Below are 13,707 nucleotides of genomic sequence, written 5' to 3'. Positions count from 1 at the left end.
ACAGCTTTGTAGATGAGTAAATGGAGAACTGAAGGGTTCTTGGTCTTAAGCACATTACCTACCAGTTTCTTTGTAAAAAAGGACAGTGTTTCTTGAAGGACTACTGTGCATTTTATTACTGCTTTATATCACTTCAGTTCTTAGTGTGTCCAATGCATTGAATAATGAAATTAGGGCTTGTGAAGGATGGCTGAACTACAAAATGTCCCCTGGGGTGAGCTTACTTTTAATAGGGATCTTTTTTATTTTTTTTTTTTTTTTGGGGGTGGGGCACGGAATGCCTCCTCTTTTTTTAAAAAAATAATTTTCTGCAATACAGCCAATATCATCCTTTCCCTGCTCCCCTTCCCACCCACCCATTTGCCAGTAGTTTTCTTGTGTGATTGAAAAGTCCTTAGTTTTGCTCAGTGGAAAAGCCTCATGCTGAGAAGTAAGGGATCACAGTTGTACACTTAATCAAAGTGGCTTGCTCCACACTTTGTTTCTGAGTAATTTCCGTAGCAAACTCATGTGATCTGTACGTTTCACTTGCATGAATCAAGTCCAAAGTTTGAAACTGACTCAGTTGTTACTCCTGCTGACAGGCAAAGAAAAAGATTTTTTGGTGGAGACGGGGATGGGTTCAACTCAGTTCAGGTTGCTGGAAGGAAATGAAAAGGATTATTTGAAAATTACAAATACTGGGATGAAAGATTACAGGTACTGAGCAATAGCTGTCCATAGTAAATTGTTGATTGGAGTGTCTGTATTAGGTGATGTTTGTAGTCTCTACATGTAGGATGATGGAAAACACAGATTATGGCAGTGAAAGTAGAGCAACAATAGAGGCTGATTCTTTGTTTCCACTCTTCAAAGGCTTTTTAACCATCTTTTTTTTCTTTTTTTTTTTTTTTTTTGATAAGGCCCAGGAAATTGTTAGCGACATGCTGGTGGGAACTTACGGAAAAGAATACACACTGTGATGCAGTTCTTATCCCAAGAGCTGTGTTGGTGGGTGTGGGAATATCGTGCTTTCAGTGTGAGCTGTTGCAATGAGATAGCATTGAGAAACCAGCACAGAGAACAGCACAGATTTAGTCTAGGGAGCTAAGGGCTTTATCCAGCAGTAATGTGTGTAAGGACAGACAATGTAATACTGTATTTGGTTTAACAACAAAGAACTATAAAAGGATTTGATAGTAAGGGATTGGCAGAAAAGCTCAATGTATCTGCACAGTGCAGTAAGTATTTTTTTAAAAAGGTATTTAAGTGATATACTTACAACTAAAAAAGACAGTATTTAAAGTTACCTATAATAGCCATTATTTTGGGGTAGGGTCTTTTAACAACAGTGAAGACTTATTAAGTAAAGGACTCAAGAGACAGCTAGTATTTCATTGCAGTATGGGTTTGAGAAGCAAGAAGAAGCACATGTGGAAAAGCAGGACTTACAGATCTTTTTTACAAAGGTCTGTTTTCATTACTCCGTTTGATTTCTGGATACATTTATGGCCAACATCACTGGGAAATCACTGAAAAATATTAATCTCTATCTCCCATTCTCTATATGCCTATTTTGTTTTGATATTTAAATAACAAGTTTTGGCTGCAACTTTGGCAAGACACCACATATTTGTTGGTGCTACTTGGGCTTAAAATGAGCAAATGTCTTTATGAAGACTATATGGTAACAGGGTAAATATTGCTACAGCATATGCATGCTGGTTGTCCTTCAGAAGGAAATAGCATTTCTGTTGTCTGTATAGCAGCTGTTGTGACCAATTAAACTTAAAATAAGCTTTCTAAATCCTCAGTATGCCACTACTGGCATATTTGGCCAAAGGTGTGAGTGATCAAATGATCCTATGTGTCAGTAGCAGTTCTGCTGTGGGAAAGATTACAGAGTGGGAAAGGTTACAGAGTAGGAAATTCAGTATGGATCTGCCTTTTACCCTTGTGTCTGGAGACATGTTCCCCTTTTTCTAGCATAGGAAAATATTCTGGCAAGACAGGTAAAAATCAGGAATGTGGACAACTTTCTATGTTTAATATTTGGCAGTTGCTGGACAGAACTTTTTGAAGATCACAGCAAAGGCATCTCTGACTAAAAAAGATCACATAAATGGATGCTTAATTTAGAAGTATGTATATCACTGCATAGCTGGTGAAAATATCTGTTAAATTGAGAAAGTTATGTAGCTAACCTCCTCTGCAGTGTGTGGACTTATCTCTGAACTTAAAATACCAAATTGTATTTTATGGTTTTGTGACCTGCATGACTTCCATTAGGGAGTGAACAGAAGCATCTAAATCCATTGCAATACTCTTAAATTGAAAGATGCCCTTAGGAATCCCTCCTGTTGTGTACCAGAGTACAATTATGTGGTTAACATTTTGAAATGTAAGTGAATGGCTGCCACTCTGTCTGTTCTTTTACATTAATATTGTATAAAATGCTAGCTGCATTGTCAGTCTCCAGAACAGTGCATTTTGCACTTCTGATGTTCCAGAATAATATGGCATCTTTCTGACCCCAAAATAGCCTATAGAGGTCTTCAGCCAGCTTGCTAGATACTTGAACATTATATCATTTATCAGGTAAGATACTTAAAAACAAGAAATAAAAAGTTTCCTAAGGTCCATTCCAATCTTAAAAGAGAAAGATCAGAAAATTTTAAAAGGCAAATGTAACTAATAAAACTGGTTTTGCCTACATTTGCACAGCAAAATTGAAGGGAGAATATTAAGTTTTCACATTGTCTTGCATGGATTATAGAGACATTCTGTTAATTCCCAGTGAACAGACAGACTACGTGATGTATGTCTACAATTCCATACCTTCTTGTTGGACATTCACTGCCTGTCTGCAGACAGCAGAGAGGCTAAATAAAACTAATGAGGGAAAGTGGTTTTTGGATTGGAGGAAGGGAGGGTTAGAGACAAGATTAGGGTGAGCAGAGACTTCTTAACAACATATTTTCATTTATTTCACTGTAATATCTTTTTTTTAACTGCATGCACTTCAAAGATAATGCAAAATTGGAATTACGAATATCGCAGCTTTGTAGTGAATGTATTGCAAGATTCTTAAATAATTAAATTATGCAAGTTCTTAAAATTGAGTGTAATTAGCCATTAATGAGCAAAATCTGTTGCTCTGCAGAGCTGATACATGCCATGCAGACTATACTTAAGTTTTACATGATTTGGTTTAACTTCTAAATGCATATGTGTGGTGAAAATGAACTAGTATATATTGTAAGATAATCACTGAATTAGCTAGTAACTTACATAATGTATCAAATATTTAATTTTAGTATAATAAATTATAGATTTGTCAATGACTCCGTTTTCTGCTTCTGTTTAATGGGAAGCTTGGTTTAGAAGCATGGTAAGGAAAGGTTTGATACTAACAGGGATTAATAAACTTAAAAATGATAGGCCTGGCATGTGAAGCTGGCAGTTTTTCACTCATAAACTCACAGTTCAGATTCATGCTACCTACACAAGGTCTGCATGAATACAAACAAGTACATTATACTGCATCTTGTTGTTAGTGGGATAATTCTGAATATCAGAGTACTAATTTTTAAATTAGTACTAACAACTAAAAGCTTACCTTTTAAAGCGTATAAGCATACAGGGTAAGGAATGAATAGAACATGATTCCCTGGGAGGGGGTCAAGGCAGATGCACATTTGAGACATTGCAAAGAAACTTTTATTTCTGCCCTTGGACCAAATTCCCTAGTACTGAACTAAGCAGATGTCTCGTTAGAATCAATGAACAACTCCCATCCCTAAAAACCTTTAGGGTTATGTACCTTGCAGGATTAAGCCAACCAATAACGGAAGCTTCTTTCAATTGTTTATTGAAAGCAGTGCTTAATAAGCAGCAGCAAAATAGGAATAGAATCACAGACTATTTCATTAGGGAAACACAAATTTTCCTAATGTTGGCACTTCTGCAAAAATACAATCAATTTTAGTTAAGTGAATACCATGTGTTTAAAATGGTGGTTAACCTGAATAAATTGTAGGAGTTTGCTCCACAAGCCAGTCCATGGTGTACAGCACTGTCTCAGTGATCTAATTAAAGATATTGCAAAGATGAAGAGCTTTTTAGACTGGTGTCCTATGTTTTGTTACTTTTTACTTCATTTTATTTGTCAGAGGGTCAAATTCTTTTCCTAGTGGAGTGCTGAACCTTTGCTTTAGTCAGTCATACAAACTGGTTACAGAAGTGAAATGCTGATCTTGAGACAACATCATTTAATGTTTGCAAGAAGTCTCCTGACCCTTTAGTGAAATACACAGCATGTACTACAAAAGTACAAATACTTCACACTCAGATGACTTTGTCTGATGTAATCATATGCTCTCTTTATAGTGCCTTAAGTCATGACTAAATCTCAGTGACACTGGGCAGAGAATGCTGCTAGTGTTTCAGTAATTGCCATTTATTCTTCTTACTTGATATTGAAATTGGCATAGTATCAGGGGTTAGTGCACAGCAAATGTTCTTCATCAGAGGTAAAGGAGAAAAAAAAAAGTGATCTATTTTCCTTTGTTCCTCTTTCCTGAAATACAGGAAATTCCATTTAAACGTAAAACTTACATTTTATTTGGTTGGTTGGGTTTTGTTGCGGGTTTTTTTTTTGTTTGGTTGGGTGGTGTTTCTGTTTTCTTTTTTTAAACTGTGAGAGTGGTCAAACACTCACTCGCACAGGTTGCCCAGAGAGTTGGAGTCTCTGTCCTTGGAGATGTTTGAAATCTGATTGGACATGGCCCTGCTATAGTTGATTCTGCTCAGAGCACGATGGTGTAGAGATGCCTTCCGACCTCAGCTATTCTCTGATCCTCCAGTTAGAATGAACATTGTGAAATTCTGTGAAATTAGTAGAGATAGAAGTGATTAGGAAGAATTTTATTTGATTTTGCTAAAGGCACCAGTCCACCTAAGAGAATGAAGATTTTGAAATGCAAACGTAAGTTGAGATTTATCAGCAAAGAGACAATAATAGTCAGCATTTCATAATTCCAAAATATCCTTAGTCGTACACGCTGTTACCAGGCATGCTGTAGCTGGTTCGCTCACTTCAACATAAGTAGCCAAATGAGGAAAAATTCAAAAACTCTGTAAGAGAAAAGAACATGGAATTTCTTCTACAGCAGAAGAAATTAAAATTTCAAAAATAAGATTTAGAACAGACAGTAAAGAGATTATTTGATATGTACAAATTGTGTACAGGATTATATGACTGGTTTAGGAAAGCTCAAGAACTTGCATAAATAGGAGATAAGCAATGGAATGAAAGGCTAGAAATACAGGTTCATGAAAGGGTTGTTTCAATCAACGAACAATTTGGAAAAGGGAGGCTCAGAATACTAAGGTAGTTTTTGTGCTCTATTTTTCTGCAGTATTATTTAGATTACTAACAGTAAGCACATACATCATGTGTGATAGTCAAAGCAAGGTCTGATCTGTGAGTACAGAATAGTCCTTAGTGTGTATTATGCGTCCTAACTGTCCTAACTTCTATATTCATCTTCTTGCAGGAACATTCCTGCTGTAAGAAAGGGTAATACAGTCTCCCTGCACAAGAGGACCATTTGTATTTGATTAGGATATGCTACCAAGTCCATCCTTGCCCTAAGAATTTGAGATTTCATGTGAGGGATGAAAACACACAGTGGCCTTATATTTGCTGGATAAATTTCTCCTTTGTACAGTGGAGGCAAAACTGCTGTGGTGCTAGTTTTGCTTGTATTGTATTGTTGCTTCAAATATAGTCAACATCACACAGAATAACAAATGGAATTTTTTTCAATATGTTCTTGAAAATAATTGTTGTTAATCAGTTAACAGTTTTAAAGCTTTTCCAGAGGCTCCAATGGAAGTCACTGTAAAAAGTATTACCATTCAAGTATTTAGCAGTGATTGTAACTTATGTAAAAAATCTTCAAACTCTTAGAAACTGGTAAATTAGCTATTTTCTTGGCAGTGTTTGCAAAACCACACGCTGTAAAATGACTTGGTTTTAAATTTATGTTAAACTGGTAGCAAAAATACATACGGTTACTTTCACTGCTGAAGATGTGCTGCTGTGTGTTGATCATCCTTTAGTGCATTTTGAATGATAGTTAGTCTGTGGGGACCAGTGAAGACCTCCAATTAATTATTACTGGAGAACATGAAATCATAAACAAAATTCCTTGTAATAAATTTTTAAAATGAGATTGCATGTTTTATTTACGGTACTGGTCCATTTTGGGGCTTTAAATCTATGAACGAAAACAAACATGCTTTTTATCAAACTGAAATAAAAAATATCAATAGTATTTCTTTCTTATCAAAGTAGGACACAACATATGAACTGGACTTCTAAATAACTGCAGGGAGAAAAGCAAGGGAAGAAGAAAAGATTTACTTTTCTCTAATTCATAGAAAGTGATTTGGAATATATATAAACAATATGGAAAATAGCAAATGCTTCCAAGCATAGTGATGTTTATTAATCATTAAGGTAGCTGGTATGATGGAATTATTTTCTAGGAAGTGTTAAAAACAGAGCTATTAACTAAGAACTCCCATAATTATTGTATATATTTACAGCAGGAATTGGTTTTGTTGTAGACAGAGGAGCAGCAATGCTGAAGATGTCCAGTAGTTTCAAATACATTTAGAGACAAAATCCTGCTACAAACATACAGCTAAAGATGCTTCTTGTCCCATAGGGGTCATAGCTGAGACTACAAAACAAAGGAGGAAGTGATGATCAAATAATAAAATAAGAGCCAATAATCACCAAAATCTTTCACTAATGTCTTGTATCTCTTTTTTTAATTCTCTCTCTCATTTGTCTTTTAGATCTCAGATTCAAATAATCTGTCTGGAAAATGCAAAGTACACAATACCTGTTTGTTACAATTGTAAGATTGTAGCGTAACTATGCTGCAGTTTAATGGACAGATATTAATAGATGAGATTGTTGGCTTCTTCCATTGAAATGTGTGGAAATTCTATAGTCTATTTTTTTTCTCGCCATTGACAATTTCTTCCTGCCTTCCTACTACAAACAATATGCCTTCTTTCCCATGTTCCATGAAGATAATTTACTTTTCCCTTCACCCAGTCAGACTAGTTCACCTTCTTCTAACTCTGGTTCTAACCAATTAACCTAAACCTTCATAGGACATAGATATCTCAAAATGGTTTCTGGCTCTGGGAATTGTGTGGTGACAGCATGTTATCAAAATGTGTTTTAAGCAAAAAACTTTATCAGAGCAATAAGTGTATACTGGAGCCTGCAGACATTTTGGAGAGCTTAATCCAAATGTATCTACAGGTTTTGCAACCTGGAAACTGCTGGTCCAAGTGGACCCAGTAATTCTTCAACAAAGGATTATTTGGGCTCTTTTCCTTATCCTAACAATTTTTGCTCTAGCCAGATAGACAGCTATGTCCATGACCTACAGTGCTGCCTCTTTCTTTATTCATATGGAATTATAAAAATTATAAAGTTGTAGCAAAGTGCCAGGGCAGTGCTGTGTCTCAGCTGGGTTTTCTTAAATTCTTAAATTCCTTTAATCTCCTTGTGATGCAGTTCTGTCTAATTTATACAATCCTTTCTTCCTCATTAGAAAAGACCTCTCAAATCACTTCTCAATTTCCCAAAGATTTCTTCTAGGTACTGCCTTATTTTCATGGAGCTATGACTACCTGTCATGTATTTTCATCTCAGTTCCTGGATCACAAAGCAGTAGGAGAGCACAGTGCAGAAATTACATTTTCTTGGCTCTCCCTAATGATGGGATAAGCATTGCAGGAACCTCTCATATGAAATTGCTGTGTTTGACTGAGCACTGCAAATTTCTTCCTTCTCCTCCAGCTTGTGATTTTACTTTTCGTTCTGGGAATGAGAGGGGAGTGGCTACATGCAACCTTATTACTGTGTGGCTGCACCATGTTTGACTGGTCGACTCTGTTGTCCTTTTTTGTATTTGTTAAAGACACGTGCATATTTCTAGTCTTAGGTGATACTGTTCAGATCACAGCACCACTGGAACTTCAACACATTTGTTACTGTCATTTTTCACAAAGTGCTGTGAAAGTGCAACAAAAGTTCAGAATTCAGAAGCTGAAGAGGCGCTACCAACAAGCCAAGTTTATCAATGTTCAGACCTTTAATACATAGAAATTCAAACGTCCATTTAGGGAAAAAGCCAGTCACAATGCTTTTATCTCTGGGCCTGAAAAGTAGGGCCTTTGATGTACTCACTCTCAGTTTACTTTGTGTTTTTGTTAACGAATGGTTTTGTAGTGTAGAATTGCTACTGCAGTAGTAAAAATATGCAGAGGAATAAAAAAGTCCATTCAGTGTGGAAGGAGAGATAGAACATACTATTAACTCCTAATATGTAACCTGTGAAAAAATAGATTATACTAATGTATCAAGACAAGGAAAACATACTCACTTGCAGGTTTCCATACAAAGCAATGCAGCATAGCGTTATAAGTCACTATTTAAGGATAGGGTTACTGGGCACCATTTGCATGGTATTATATGGAAGGTTTTCCAAGATCTTGGGCATCACAAGATTCTTCCCAAAAGAAATTACATTTTGAATTGACACTAGGATTCTGTGAGTGGTATAGAATAGTGGAAAGGACCCCATATAAGAGGAAGTGGTAGTCAGCGCAAGCCTGAACATCATAATTAGGGTTGTCTTACATAACTGCAGTTGTCTAAAGGTTACTTGTCTCACATAAGCTATTCTTCTGGGCTCCGTTTATGGCTGAGGGAGGTAAAATAGGCACCTACAGACAGGAAATACCTCCAACTGTATCAGACAGCTACTTTAGGAATAAATAATCCGTTGGGTAAATCTACACAGCTGAGTGAGAAAACTAATTTTTTGATATCTAAAGATATTTAAGGTCATTATAGAAGGTGTATATACTAATGTATTTATTTGAAAGTGACAGAAGAGAGGTTTAGGACTTGTCTCCTTGAAGATTTTCAAAATCTGACATGACCAGTCCTGAGAAATCTGATTTAGCTTTGAACTTAACCCTCCCTTCAGCAGGTGATTAGACTAGAAATATATGAAATAATTTACAGTTCCATGAATTCCACCCTGGTGCTTCTTCCTTTGATAATTATAAAATCTAAGAGCTAAGTACTAATATCTGCCCATTGTCTTCTGTACTACTGCTCTGAAAAGTTTAGAGTTACCCTATTCACAATGAATAATTGTTTTTGTTATTCCCTTGTATCATATCCGTGTATGCAGAATTTTAAGATGTCTTTAGAAAATAACTGAGATAGGGCCAGAAGGATTTATTAGGGTAAACTTCACTTGCTGCATAATCTACTCATCTTATACTCTAATAGCGTTTGAACCAAATCTAGAAATTGGAAGTGTAATGGAAAATTTTGCAAAGATATGTTAAGTAATACCATTCTTGTGAGATAAAAGCATTTTTGTTACAAATAGAGTGTTTCTACTTTTTTTAATCTTGTTTTGCGATGCATATAATCTCTTTTCTTTCTCCTTCCACTAGTTTGAAACAATTCCCCTCATACGTTGCTTGTGCTTTATTCAGTTTGTTGTGTATTTTTTTTCCCCCCTCAGTGTTTCTGTGACACCCAGCTACAACAGCTTCTGAACTTCTCCCAACATTCACTTGGTGAGTAACCTTTTTTGCTATCGGGTTATTATCATCCAAGGACCACTACTGTAGTTTCACTTCAGTGTTCCTCCCTTTGCCCAGACTACTTCTCCCATCCTTAAGGTATATCCTTTCTCATTCTGAAGATAGCATGGCAATAACTCAGATGCTCTTCCTTCTTAATCTAGTTTTCTTCTTTCTTTCTGATCTCTGCTACTCAGATTCTAAAGAAATTATGTCTCTATTCTCACAAGCTCCCCACAGAGCAAAACTGGCTGATACATCAGGTTTTAAGTGTTTATTATTTTTAATGACTAATAAAGCTTGTAAGTGTGCTACTGATGCACTGGTGGTGCTAAACATCATATGAGACTTGTCAGGACTGAACCTTGCAGGTCAGCATTTTCTGATTTAGTAGCTGAAGATGAACCTTTGTGGATATAGCTGCATTACCAATAAAACCCTACATGAACAGACAAATGTGTATGAGTAAGAATTATAATAGACACATCTGTGTTTTAATAAAGTGATTTAGATCAGGCTGAGGAGTTGTACTACAGTGTTAGTATCTGAAGAGGACTAATGCACTGAGATGGGTATGTAGCATGTGCAAGAAACCACAACATAAGTGGTAGCTGTGTGTTGGACTGGCCACCCATGTAGTCAGCCCCTCAGACCCTTTCAATGTCATAGGAAAGTGGGCAGCTGAAACTGATTTTTATTATGATTCTCATACAGGCAAGTAGCCATTCCTCACACTCTTATTAAACCTGTGTGTTAGAGAAGTATGTTTTCTCCTCTGGCAACCCTCAACTAGTCCATTCAAGCCTAATCCTCTAGAGTTTTGCTAGTGAGAGTGAAGATGCTGTCAAGTCCGAAGTTCAGCAGTTTTGAAAAATGTCAGTGTAAGAAATTCACTTTCCCTTTATACATTTCTGATGTTTCTGAAATTTGTATTCAAAATGATTCATACTAAAAAACTTTTTCAACTATTTTAAAATTAACATTTTCACTTAAAATTAATGGCTTCAGATGATGGGAGAAATAAGAAGATGGAAAAAATATTCCTTTGTGGTAAACACTTGTTTTATAAAAGTAATCAAAATATTCCTGAAGTACTTAGCCATCAGTATTTGAGGGCCTGTGGCAGCATCCAAAAGACAAAAAGAAATAATTTATTAGTGGATTTTGTTTGATCTGCTCAGGGATCAAAGGGACAAATACTGTCTACAAGGATGAAAAAGTGGAGAACTGCTCTCCATACTGCCTCAGTTACCTGGTTATGCATATGCTCTTGCTGTATGTTAGGACTGCCTGTACCTGGCCTTCTGTCATGCTTGAGGAAAAAAAAAAAGGTATACTGTGCTGCAATTCTGAAAGGTTTCTCATTAATCAGACATGAAAAATGTAATTTACAGTCTGTAAGATGGAATATTTTTTATATGTGTTTCATGGACTTTAATTGTACATGACATAATTGTGGCTCTAATTTTTTTTAAAAAAATAATGCATGTGTTTAATTTCAAGCACAGGAATATACTGAGGACCAAAACCACCTAATCACCTGTTATTCTGATATGTTAGTTATACATCAAAATCCTAAGTGACAAACACCCTGTGTGTTCTGCTTCAGTTCTGCTTATTTAAATTTAAACAATTAAAAAAAAAGATGACTAAATTTTGAAGCATTACAATATTATAAAATACTAAAATTGAGCAAGGAATAATTTTAGCAATATCATCCTCTTCCCACAAATGGTATGTCTGGGATTTGGTTTTGGGATATCCTAATACACCATAGCGATCTACATATCTGTTTTATATACCGTATGATGATACAACATTTATCTTTTCTGTTCTCTCTGTAGATATTACTGTTTTGTTTGGGTGTATTCTTGTAGAAGGCATATTCAGTAACTGATGCACTTCAGAATCTCTTTTTTTTTTCCAAAGCAACTGATCCCTCAGGTCTGAATTTCTAATTAACTTCACAGTTAAGTGAATGGACATATGCTGCATTAGGATGAATCTGTGTACCAAGTGGTGCTTTTACTATAACTTAATTCCATTTCCACTTAATTTAGAAGTTACTGGGTTAATTTTTTCACTTGGAATAGAAAAAAAGTGTAATTTAACTTAGTGCCTAAATATGGCACATATTTCTTTAGCCACTCCTCTAGAAGATAAAAGTGTCTGTGAAGGCTATGCGAGGACTGACTGACTGGGCTCTGGATGCCAAAAGTGATCATGTGTTTTTTTTCTCTGGATGAGAAAAAAATAACATCTGTATGTGGGTCATTGCCATCTTCATCTGTTTTGTCCTAACATCCTTCCAAATATGTGGGATCCATCATCTAACTGAGACCAGTATGTGGCCATGGTCACTGCCAAGAGGAATTTAATGTAGTTCCAAACAGGGCCTGGGAGATACTTCAAGAGAAACACATTTACTTAAACAAATGTTTCAGACGATTAAGAGCACTTCCTGAATGGGCTAGGGCAGTCAAAGGTTATGAGATTCATAATAAAAGGGATTTCCACCTGCCCCTCCCCCACCAGTTAGACCTTGTGTTTGAAGGCATTTCACATTTTTAAGGTGGAGGAAGAAGTGGAGGAAAATGAATGCTGATGCTAAGTACAAATCATATGTGATGTTTATTCCGTAAAATCAGTGAGAATTTATTATATTTTTCTTTTGGAGGTGGAGTTGTTCTGGAATTCAGACTCAAAAACCTACCATCTATTTAAACTATGTCGTTTTGAACATTAGAATTGCATAGTAAATAACAGAAGTTCACACCCATGTCCTGCAGCTGCTCCCACAGAAGTTAGTGGCAACATTCTAATAGTCTTCTAAAGAGCAAACTCGTGCTGAATTAGTAGTTGACTTAGGTATATCAGATATTATGAACAACAGTATACATATCTATTTCCATGATTTTGTCATATGTCCCTTTGCTCAATAAAATAATTGAAGACACAATGAATGACCAACACTGGAAAGATTTTCAAATTTAGAGATTAAGCAATAAGTAACAGCCACATTTCCTACAAAAGTTCCTATAAAAAAAATACTAATGTTTTTTACTGTCCTTAGCTTCCATGTCTCTTTCTCCTTTTTTAAATAGAAGAAGAAATATTCTTCTAAATTGTTTTTCTTAATGCTGTTCTTCTGATACTAGACAGAATACTTACAGGCCAGAGTTTCGTGGGTCCAGGTTAATTTCTGAGAGAATCTAAGCTGCAAATTATTCTATCTATTTGTAACTTGAAATGGTTGTGTGCCACCACACAAGTGTTTTAAAGCTTTACAGCAGAGGACCAAAAAGCTTTGGGTATCTGTGAATCACTAGTTTTTCTTAATGTTTTTCAGTTACTATGTGAAACAAAAAGCCGAGTTTCCATATTTCATTGATTTTGATTGCCAGGAAATAGTTCTAGTCCTTCAAGTTGTTATTTGATGAGAATTTTAAGCCAACATAGGTGGCACTGCTGTCAAGGGAAGTATTATCACATCCCATATCCATTGATCCCATCCTTTATGTTAGCTTCTCCTTTATGTTAGCATAGCCCTTTTCTGTGACTCTAGGATAAGCTATATAATGAAACTGAATTAATTTAAAATTATCCTTTTTTTAAAAAAAAAATGATTTTCCTGTAATCATAAAATGGTTTGGGTTAGAAGGGACCTTAAAGATCCATCTAGTTCCAACCCACCTGCCATGGGCAGGGACACCTTCCACTCATCAGATTGCTCAAAGCCACAGCCAGCCTCACTTTGAACACTTCCAGGGATGGGGCATCTACAGCTTCTCTGGGCAATCCATTCCAGTGTCTCACCACCCTCATAATAAAGGATTTCTTCCTTATATCTAGTCTGAATCTACACTCCTTTAGTTTAAAAACACCCCATCTCTGTCATTGCACTCCCTCGTAAAGAGTCCCTCCCCATCTCTCCTGCAGGCCCCCTTTAAGTACGGGAAGGCCTCCCCAGAGCCTTCTCCTCTCCAGGATAAACAACCCCAACTCTCTCAGCCTGTCCTCATAGGCAAG

General features: G+C 36.1%; 1 long non-coding RNA gene across 1 annotated transcript in view; it reads left to right on the top strand.

Moving 5' to 3' along the window:
- The window catches only part of LOC135313701 (uncharacterized), a 135,921-nt gene that overhangs the window by 18,884 nt on the left and 103,330 nt on the right, over positions 1 to 13,707 (top strand). Inside the window, exon 2 of the long non-coding RNA XR_010373238.1 lies at positions 9,618 to 9,672. This is a non-coding gene — a long non-coding RNA (uncharacterized LOC135313701). The remainder of the gene's footprint in view (positions 1 to 9,617; positions 9,673 to 13,707) is intronic.

This window comes from Phalacrocorax carbo, chromosome 5, assembly GCF_963921805.1.
Source record: "Phalacrocorax carbo chromosome 5, bPhaCar2.1, whole genome shotgun sequence".
Taxonomy (NCBI): Eukaryota; Metazoa; Chordata; class Aves; order Suliformes; family Phalacrocoracidae; genus Phalacrocorax; species Phalacrocorax carbo.
The sequence above is the reverse complement of the archived record's forward strand: the minus strand, read 5'-3'. Positions and strand labels throughout refer to the sequence as shown.